Below are 11322 nucleotides of genomic sequence, written 5' to 3' on the forward strand. Positions count from 1 at the left end.
CCCCTGGCCGCTCGCATCCTACGTCATGTCCGCTATTTATTAGATTAATCGAGTACATCGACCAGGGTATGAACTGCTCGCTATTCTTGGGGTTGGTTTTTGCTACCACAATTTTGCGAGCAGTTCTGGCTATAAAATAACCCAGTGACGTGGTCAATGACGCTGCTGTTTCAATTATGCACACCCATAAAACGCCCGTTTTGACCTTTAAGCACGCCTGCGTACTGATCTCCACTCCCCGTTTTCAAGCACCTTCCCCCGTTACCACCCACATACGCCTCATTCTGTCACTCAAATTATCAGGCATTCGCTATTTTGCGAGCACATGAATTTCGACCGCACTGACTGGTTCGCGCATAACGTTCCGTACGCATGCGCAGTTGGGCAAACATCGCTCGGAACGAACAGCCGCTTACGAGCGGCTCTGAATCAGGCCCTATATTTACAATGCAAGGAGGGAAAATAAATATTTTTGCATGTGGGGTAAATACTGGCTGCTTTTGCACGTAACCCAAAAAAAGCGCTGGACAGCTTTATTTTTACACAGAAAGTTTCATTTTCAGGTCACACCTATCCAAAATATAAGTCCCTGCACATCTTACATCTACTGCCCCCCTTGCAATGCAACATGTTAGCCCAGGTGTAAAGTTACTCTTTTTTTGCTTAGCTCCAAACTCTGGATCAGCCTCAGATCTTGTGCAGCTGCATAAAATAAAATATATATATTAGGCAGTGGACGGACAGTGTCAGACGTTACACATTAATGTGTAACACCAGATAGAAATGTGCAGCTATAGCAACCGATTCCACAGGGCTGGTTTTTATCCCTCTCATTCAATTAGGTTTTAAGATGCATTGGTCACTTGGATTTTGCAGCTACCGATGGTGCTTATGATTCGGAGCACATGCTGGGATTCATTGTCCACACACGCACATGGCCACATTGTATGTTATCCAGCCATAAAGCTGATCAACGCTGTCTGCCCAGGGGTTAATGGTATGGTCAGGAGATGACCCACTAACTAACATTCATCATTGTGGGAGTTTTGGGTCTATGCTGCATTTAAAACCAATTGCTGGATAAGGTTCCAGGTTTTACACCAACAGCAGTGATTGTATGGAGCCAGCACTAGGCCAATAAAACAATTTTTGCTTTGAACCCATCATACATTAAGAATAAAGACTTGGTGAAGCATTTTATTTCCCTGCAGCCTGTACACGAACATGTCTCTTCACAATGCATTTTACAGTCAGAGCAAAAAAGCCAAGTAACATAACCAGACTGACAGACACAATGGCCACCAGCACCCACTGCTCTAGGTGCCCGGACTCTGCTGACATTCTGGAAGCCTGGACACGTTTTGCTCCAACCACCAGCAGAGGTCCCAAAGTCGCTGATCCAAGTTCTTCTGTAGATGAGCCTGCAGGAGAGAATAGCATCTTCTGTAAGTGACATTTTAGTCTTATAATGTCTGTCTAGCCTGGGGAGGTGATAAGAGCACAATTATTGTAGTTAATAATGCCTCAGCTGTACACCACGTGGTACAAGTTACCACTTAACCCTGGATCAAAGAGTCTTTCTAAAACTAGGATCCCAGAGGCATCTACAGCAATTTTTAGCTACATCTTGATCTCCCCAATACATGCCTAGCTACATAGGCAAACCCATACAAAGGGGGGGGGGGGGTGTAGTAGCGCTAAACAATGTAGAACATGAAATAGCATATACTCAATTGGTTTAATAGAAGATAAGAATGTGAATATTCACAATACACTCAACAATATTAAAAACATGAGAAATTAAAAAATCGTAATCACGGTACAAAGGTTACATGTAAAAACAAGAGCTATCACCCACAACCTCAATAGTGTCGTGATAGTCACAAACAGCATGTGTGGGGGACACGGGAGTCTCAACTGAATGAGTGTCCACGGATGGTAAATCCTGGGTGCCGCTAGAGGTGTGTCCCTTTGATAAAGCTGCACCTAGTTGCAGCGAAACACGTTAGCTTTACTCTGGGACCATCACCCACACCTCTATTTTTGTGGATCCACTATTACATGGACTAAATTGGCCGAAACCAGCTTTTGGGATTATCAGGACTATAATCAGGAGAATCTCCACCATTACAGTCACACTGGGACTCTTTGTTTTCCCAAGGATACCGCAAAGTTTGAGGACCCATTCATCGGATTTGTTACAGCACATTTCTAAGGGACAAACCTCTAGCGGCTCCCAGGATTTACCATCAGTGGACACTCATTCAGTTGAGACTCCCGTGTCCCCCACACATGCTGTTTGTGACTATCACGACACTATTGAGGTTGTGGGTGAGATCTCATGCTTTTACATGTAACCTTTGTACTGTGATTACGATTTTTTAATTATTCATGTTTTTATATTGTTGAGTGTATTGTGAATATTCATTCTTATCTTCTATTAAACCAATTGAGTGTATGCTATTTCATGTTCTAAATTGTTTAGCGCTACTACCCCCCTGTGGCTAGAGGCCAACCACACGTGATTGAAATGGCTGCCAAGGCATTGAGGGGATTAACCCTCATGCCATTGCAACATTTTTAAAAGGACAGTGTAAAAGCACACTGCACATGGTTTAAAATAAACTGTATTAAAGTATATATGTATTGCTGTAATGCACTGCATCTGCTCTGCAATGCATTAGTGCATGAAGCAACGTATATTTAATAGGCTATGCACTATATGGTTTAAATGTATATTTTGTAGAGAAAATGCACTTCTTGAATATATGCCTGTATATGACATGACCAGCCTCTGTGTCTGCAGAAACTAGCAGGAGGTCTGATGAATATGAAGACCTGTTGTGGTCAGTGAACTCTGGCTGGAAGGTTTCTGTTTGAAGATGTGAATGGTGTCATATAGCCAAACCCTTCAGATACAGATCTTCCTTTGAAAAGACAATTTGTTTGTTTTTCAGAACCTTTTGGATGTCACAATGTTTTAAGGTTGGGAATGCTAAACGGATTCCTCCTTCCCAATGGAAGTATCAATGTCATTTACTATTTCCTTTGACATGTAATATGAGGTTAAATTATATTACTGTATGTGAGGAAACATTGATTGGTTGTGGACCTCAGGGCAGACTTACCCCCTGTGGCACTGTGCCCTGAGGGAGCATAAAAGAAGGCTTCGTGCCTGGTAATATTGTACATCTTTGAAAATCCTTTGTGGAGAATTGCTGTTTGATTTCTGTGTGATATTCCCCTTCAGGCGGAAGGGAGGGTCTTTTTTAAGACATTGAGCAATAAAACACCGTTTTCCTTTTTCTTCAATTGCCTCAATCCTGCGACCAAAAGAATTGCGCCAAACGCTATTCCGTTCTCCGGCTATTCTGGGTAAAAGCTCTGTGTCTCCAAGTTCAAGCCCTCTGCCAAGCTACCATGCAGACCTGGTCTATTGTGAGGGATCAGGAAGAATCAGCCGACACCAATCAGGAGGTGTGGCTGCAGCTAGTCAAACACATACGCAGCAGAAGCAGTTCCAGGTGCCGAGGTAGGAGCCTGAAGGTAATGCAAAAAGCAGTTCCAAACGCCAATGGTAGAGTTTGGTGGTGGCAGCATCGTTACACACCCACGGCACAGTGGGTGGAGTCAGTGACAGGCGGTCACTGACGGTGATTGGGATTCCAAAAGCGCTATGCCGTGACCAGGGCCGGCCTAGGCGAAAGGCGTCCGGTCACACCGCCCCCCCTCCTTTTTGTATGGATTTGCATGTGACAGGGTGTGACTAGCCCCTTACTAGTAGCAGCTTGGGATTACCACTCATTCCAGCACCGGTTTTATACCTGTCCAGGTATAAAACTTTCTCCAGTACAACCACATAGGCAAACTAGTCTAAAACCAGAGTGTAACCTCCAGATTGCCAAGGTGCAGGAGGGATTAGATACCCAAACCTAAGCTACAGCAAATTCCCCATATGGAATGTGCAAAACCTTACTGGCATCATGCAATTATGTTATGCCGTTCCCGACTACCCACTAGTGCAGATGGTCCTAAACGCAGTCTTTAAGGCTCCCCAACAGTTCAGGTTTTAGCGATATCCATGGTTGAGCACAGGTGACTTAATTAGTACCTCAGTCAATTTTATTTAATCACCTGTGCTCAACCATGGATATCTCCAAAACCTGAACTGTTGGGGAGCCTTGAGGACTGCATTTGGGCACCTTTGCACTAGTGCCAAGAGTGATTAGCATAGCCAGCTGTGTGGAACTACACATCACAGCATGCTCCGTTAGTTTTGCCATTAGTGTATGCCAAATCTGGCAGGGCATGAAATTCCACAGCAGCTGGAGTGCCACATTTACCAACCCCTGAATTAGAGGGATCAAAAGGTTTGATGAGCGTAGTAGAGCTGAAGTTAGCCTTGGAAGTTTGGAGTAAATAGCCAGGACATGGCAGTAGCAGCATTCCCATCTCAAAGAGCAGGTGCAGAACTCCCGTAGACAGGTCCCAGGCTCCTGCTCTGACTTGCACTGTTGCCAGTGTCACAGCATTGGCAGATTGTATTTGTGCCATCCACAGCCGTCCAGCTAAGGAAGCTGGACAGAAAACGCACAATAATCCTTCCAGCCGATAGTGCCAGCAATTGTGTTTGCATGGATATGATGATCTCAAAAACTGATTCAGCAAAGGAAACTAGCTAAACAGTTATTATAGGGCACGTGTTCTAGCCTGTACATTCTGCTCACAAATGGCTTCCAGTTACAGCAGTAGCTTTTAGTATGGAGAAGGGGTGATTACCATAAAATTGAAATGGAAGCAATGCCCTATTGCAAAATGTCCACTGGTGTAATCTAAAGGATGGCCGCCATTTGGAATGCAAACAATGACCCGCATGCGTCACTTCCGGTTTTGGCATATTTAACAGAAAATCGGGAGTGGTGACATGCATGCGTCACTTCTGGTTTTATCACAAATGGGAGGAGGTGGTAATTGGAGACAGGGGTATTTAAACCCCTTCTAGGCAAAACAGGATATCTGTTCCCGAAAAAGGTTTAACTACCAAAACGCATTGCACGACATCCTGATGCTGGAACCACAGAGGACAAGCTGCAGGAGGATTTTCCAATTGGTCTGACAACTTTTTGTGGTGGTGCCGAGCTGGAAGGCCTGGGACATCATTGTTTTAGATAAGCTAGCCCACCGCAACACCTATAATCGGTGAGAAAGATACGGACTCTATGGTTTCTCCTTACAATGTTTCCTTTGATTGTGTCCATCATTGTATATACACACACTTTGTATGTTTTTTATAAATTTTATGTCCACAAATTTAACTAGTGGAATAAATATTTGTTCATTTTTTAATGTACACCTTTAGAAATATATATTACTTTTATTGAAGTACACATCCAGGTATAACTTTGTGCTGTTCACTAAACAGAATTTGATGTAGGCAATTATATTCCTTGCCTGCTCTAAGTGTAAGGTGTACAGGACCTCCTCACCTGCTAGACACCTTCATGTAGGAACAGGCCTTGTACATGGGATCAGGGACCTGAGTGGCTGCAGCAGCTCACAGAACAAGTAATATAGGGCCTCATTCAGACCCACTTGCGAGCGGCTGTCCGCTCGCAAGTGGGTCGATGGTGTGCACTGTGCATGCGCACGATGGAGGGAGCTCCGTCGTGCGCATGCGCGAGACGCGACAAGCGAAGGACTTTCCTTCGCTCGTTGTGTCTGATCAAAGGGGGCGTGCTGTCGATGTTGATTGACAGCACGCCCCCTTTGGTGGGCGTGCCGGGGGCGTGTCTGCCAGACGGAGGCGTTCCCAAGGGAACGCCTACCGTCAGAAGCCGGCCCCACTGACATCACTAGTGATGTCAGTGGGAGTGATTTTGGCTCTGATGGAGCCAAAATCACTCCTGGCCTTGCGGTTGAAAAACTCAACTGCAGGCTTCTGTTCGCACTGGCGATGGTCAAGACCATCGCGACCATCATCCTGCACGCTCGTATAGGCTGTGGGTGGTGACCCACAGCTATACGAGCGTCCAGGAGGACGCTCCATAGTTATGGAGGTGGGCCCTGATTCAGAGCGAGCGCTCTAGTCAGAGCGTCCGGCTCTGAATCAGGGCCATAGATCTGAGGGAGGGAGAGGATATACAATGCATGACAAAGGATACACAATAGGCCTAGATGTACACAGCCACCAGCACAGTAGATAGTCAGCATTCTTTACCATAGAAAGCATCAACCATGAAACGGAGCTTGTCTGGATCAGGCTTTGGGGATATGAAAGTGGAAGACGGATCTTCATGCTTATCATCCACCAGGCACCTATTGAACACATTGGTTATAGACACCTGGTGGAACAATTAGATCTACCTGAACAGTGACCTGTACAACATACCCATAGGAAGCAATGATGTCATAGTGAGGGTCAGACTGGACATCAGGAGACAGTGTGGCCACACATCTATCCACAAATAGCATCATAGAGACGTGGTTCTCAGTGTCCACAGAGGCCTCTATGTAGAACATGATCCCCCAGCTGGAAGACAGAGGAAGGTCTGGGGGCACTCCAGTCATCTGTAAGGTAATCAGAGACCAAATCTTACCCAGCACCATCATAGCCACCACCTCACTTACCAGTCATCAGCTGCAAGGAGAAGGACAGCCACTCTTCTGAGGACGTGGTGGAATGGAACAGAACTCATGTTGGCTTGATGGCCTCACTGCTCACATTACCATGTCTGCACAAGAGAATGAAGTCCACCAGCAGTGGCCCAGTGTTACAGGCAGATTAAGCAGAATTACCACCATATTGTACATTTAAGACAAGTCATTGAGATCACGTGTTGCTCCTCTTATCATAATTATAGATATGTTGGTTTAAGTTATAGCAGTTCTTTTCAATCAGAAATAAGGCCAGTGTCAGATCCTAGAGACCTTTATATCTACAGTGCACTTATAGACAGGGCAGCATTTCCTCCTTCAACAGTTTCTTTACAAGGTTAGTTATTACTATGACCATTTATATGCTGTAGAACAATTTATGGATCCTTCAATAAGTGTTCCCTACCAAGGTAAAGCATGGGGTTGCTTGAAATAAGCCTACAAGTCAGTCGTTAGCTGCGAGTGCTGGAGGATAGAAGCAAGAACATCTCACCAAACAACCCTCAAGTTTGGAGTCTGAGACCTCCTCCCACTCTATTGTCCACCATGTGCTAGGAGGCCTATACCCCACGAGGGATATAGACCACCATGCTGGAGCTAGTTTATTCCAGAAGCCTAAGGCTAGTAGCTCATACATGAGATGGTGTCATGGGCCATTATCCCTCCCATAAAAATGATACAGCCCACTCTGTTGCCCTGTTGTAAAAGAGGCCACCACAGAGTAACCAGTTCAGCCAACATTCTGACCAACATATCAGACCTACAAGCTAAAAAGGTTCCATTTACTTTAAAATATGTCACCTGGTGTTTGAAGCCAGGAAAAAAAAATATATATATTATACTAGGTTACTGGATCCACTTATCCTGCATATCTCAGGAGCACAGACTACAGGCCCTCAGACAAGGTATTTCTAGTACCAAGAGTCATTAAACATAGGATCCATCTTAATGTTAGTGTCCTGTAAGAGGAACCAAAGCAAGACTTCTGCCAGACTCCCATAGCTCCACTTTTAATCCCTTATACCAGAGTACCAACTGGCAGCAAGATAACTCCTCATCTCTAGTCTAAAAACCACAACATTAACTTTGACAAATTAAAGGCCTATCCACCTAGCATGCAGCCGCCCATCACTGGGGTAGACTCACCGATGGTAGAAACACTGGATGGGAACCACATCAGAGTTGGTCCTGGTGATGGGGACACCCCTGGAGGATGCTGGGCTGTAGCTCAGTGTGGTTGAGTAGATCAGCCAGTCTGCTGTCATCTGTAGGACAACGCAGAGACATTTCTTAGTCATCCAGTTGGCAAACACTTGCCATGTCAGAAGCTATCCTCAGCTTATTGTTTGCTCACAGGGGCTATAAGTGTTTTGCCATCTAGTGCGATGACAGATGAATAGACTCCAACGGCTTGGAAACAAAATGATGGGGAGGTTTGGGTCCCAACAAGGCCTGCTAGCAGGCGTAATATAGTGGAATAAGTGATTGAAAGCCAATGGCTCCATCATGGTACAGTGTTTCACACATCACAGTCTAGGGAGAGGTGCAAAGCATTATATTAAATACAGTTACATGATGATTGCACAGAGGCATTTCTAGTCTACTTGGTGTAAGTTATATGCCCCTATTCAGGCAGTGAAGAGCAGGATATCACTGGGCCAGGGGATTGATATACTTTAGGCAGCTTGCAGTACAGTCACCACCACATAACTGCTCACTATGACAATGCCAGTGGGGCCATTTTTCTAGCATGGCTAGTAATTAAATAGATATGCCAGAGTCACCTTCTGGCATATCTGAAATGATTTGTCCACATGGGGGAACTGTATATCCAGTGACTGGCCCCAGGATGCTATATACATACTGTACATGGTAGGTAGAGTCAGTGTATTGGAATTGAGGCATCTGATCTCATAGCCGAGTAGCAGTAGTGAAATTGTGCAGCGGAAAGACAATGGGTGGAACCAAGGTCATGCAAGTAGTCCCTCTAGATAACATACACTGTGCTGCGCAGTTGTTGGTGCAGGTGGCGGTTAGTCCACATGTGTTACAGCTTAGCCTGGTCTTAGGGTTATGGCAGAGCCAGCCCCAGGCATAGGCAAATGCATTCCCAGCCAAGGGCCAGCTCGGCGGGACCAGGATGGGCACTTGGCGCTGTCGGCTCAGCTCGGACTGCCCCACCACGTTTGAAACTTCTCCGATCGAGCGGCAGCTCATACAGCCAGCAGCAGCGGGAGTAGGGAGCATAGACAGTGTGGGCAGCAGGCAGTGACAACGGTTTCTGAAGAAGGGCTGATGCATGTGCCCAGCCAAAAAAGCTCCTCCCCCATGGGTCTTTGCAGAGTCCAGCAAGCCGAGTCTGTTTTCAGGGAGACAGCACCGAGCTGTCCCTATTTAAAATGTAAGGGGGGGGGTGGGGACACCACTATGTCAAGCTAAAGTTCTGTGGCTGGGGATTGCTATAAGTGAGGGGTAATTGGTGTTCCTGGCTGCTGCGGTGATCTGTGCAGGAAGAGGGATGCTGGGTCAGACGCAGGACTAGCAGCGGTGCTGGGGGGAGGACCAGACAAAATATTGCCCAGGCCATCTAATTAGTTAGGGCCGGCTCGGGTTCACTGTACCAAGTAGAACAACAAGTAGTATAAGACAAGGGATCTAACAGGTGTACAAATAGTATTGCGGCACCCTAGAGCATTATTGGGCATTGTAGTGCACCAGGCATTGGAGGGGTAAACACCAATGGTTAGTAGCACTATGCCCATGTAATGTCACGGTAGTGATATGGTGTACATGCGATACTCTGTGGGCTCTACAGTGCTGGTATATCCGCAGGAGTCTCAGATGTGCACCCAGTCACTAGGAACGCCAGGGAGGAAAGAAGTCTACAAGGCGCATGCATGCGCAGTAGCACATGTCGGAGGTAAGTCTCCTGCTGAGTTTGGGCAGGTCCTAGAGAGCACCGGCTCGGTCGCCTGCTTGCACCGAGGAAGGAGGCAGCACAGGAGCCACAGTACTGACTGTACCATATGAGCCAGTGGACGCAGAAGACACCTTTGATGCGTCATCTGTAGCACCAGATATATGACGGAAGTTAGCTGAATATCCTTCATGTTATACAGCAGCACTAGAAGAATTTATGGAGTATTTACCCCTAATCCCCTAGAGCTAGCTGCTTGCCTAGTTCCCTTGTAGTAGAGAATGCATGTCCTAGACCTGGATATTACAGCAGTATGAGGCACATGCAGCAATAAGCCTCAAAAGTTACCAGAACCCTGTGTAAGGGAAGGAGGCAGGGAACCTACTCATAGCATGGGATGATTCTATAGAGAATATTGCCCATGAACTCAATAGGAGCCAGTGCCTCAAGACTCGGTTACACCATGTTAATGTGAGAGAATTGTTTAGAATACAAAATGGCTGCCTCCTCCATGGACGGGGACATTACAAGACACTTATCACAGGGCAACTCACCAACCAATAATACAACACAGGATGTCAGAAGGAACCCATGCCTCAATTATTTCACTAATTTGTTATAACAAACAGGAAACAAGGAGATCGTAACCAAACAAATGTCACATTCCAGCATTACCTGTAATCCATTCCCACACTCCTGGAGGCCAATCTCAAAGACCACACTGGTATCGGTGCTCTGGGAACCAGGTTTGCAGGACTGGGGTCCTAGGCTCAGATCTGAGGCCTTCACCAGCTTCCCATTCCCATACAGGTCTCTCATCACAGTCACCACCATTGTGTCCTCACCACACTGCACTCTGATAGGAGAGCTCTGGGGTGGTGCCAGCTGTCTAGACTGAGCAGCCCCCCCATCATACCTAACAGGGGACCCCCATCCTGACACAGGCTGAGCACCCCATCTGGGAGACCCCAGGCCAGACACAGGCTGAGCAGCCCCAACATGAGACCCTCTAGGAGATCCCCCCACAGAGGGCTGGTAATGCCTCCACCAATTGTCTGACTGGCATCTAACCAACCTAAGCACTGGCAAATCCTGAGCCATAAACCAGCACAGCCACCAGCCGCCAGCCGCCAGCCGCCAGCCGCCAGCCGCCAGCCGCCAACTCCACCTCACCCACATCCCCATTCTGCCTGCAGGACACACAGCACAAGGAGAGGAGTGCAGGGATCAGCCCTTTATACCCTTCCCATAAGCTGCTAATACCCCCACCTGGGGCAGGTAATGATCACACACACCAGAGCACTTCTCTCACCACATGCAGCCACCTAATGAGGATAAGAATACAGACCTGAAACACCAGCAAGTTATTGTTACATGACAGGGCGTTATCGGATCCACAACACAAAAGATTACCTATACACTATCTGCTTTACAATAAAGAAGTTCTAATCATATATTTAAAACCTTCATCTTTCCATGTAACATTTCTATGGACAGAGCTGTGGGATAAGTCACATACTTAGTGCATGCCTATAGCTGGCACTATCAATGTTGCAGTGTCGGACCTACTGTAGCTGACACTAAGCAGCAGTGTATGTCACTGGTGTACGTGCTGACCTGCCCCCCCCCCCCCCCCCCGGCTACATCCATGTCAGGATTCCTGGTAATGTTTAGCCACCCTACCGCCCTTAGGTCAGCCATATATTGCCGGTGATCTTCCCAGTACTGGCAGATCCTAGTATGGTAATGGG

The 11322-nt window shown here is 46.7% G+C and overlaps 1 pseudogene; it reads right to left on the reverse strand.

Moving 5' to 3' along the window:
- Positions 1-1197: 1197 nt before the first annotated feature.
- LOC148473759 (zona pellucida sperm-binding protein 3-like) lies at positions 1198-10625 on the reverse strand (annotated as a pseudogene).
- Positions 10626-11322: the final 697 nt, after the last annotated feature.

The sequence above is a fragment of the Taudactylus pleione genome, unplaced genomic scaffold, assembly GCF_031769625.1.
Source record: "Taudactylus pleione unplaced genomic scaffold, aTauple2 ptg000913l, whole genome shotgun sequence".
NCBI lineage: Eukaryota > Metazoa > Chordata > Amphibia > Anura > Myobatrachidae > Taudactylus > Taudactylus pleione.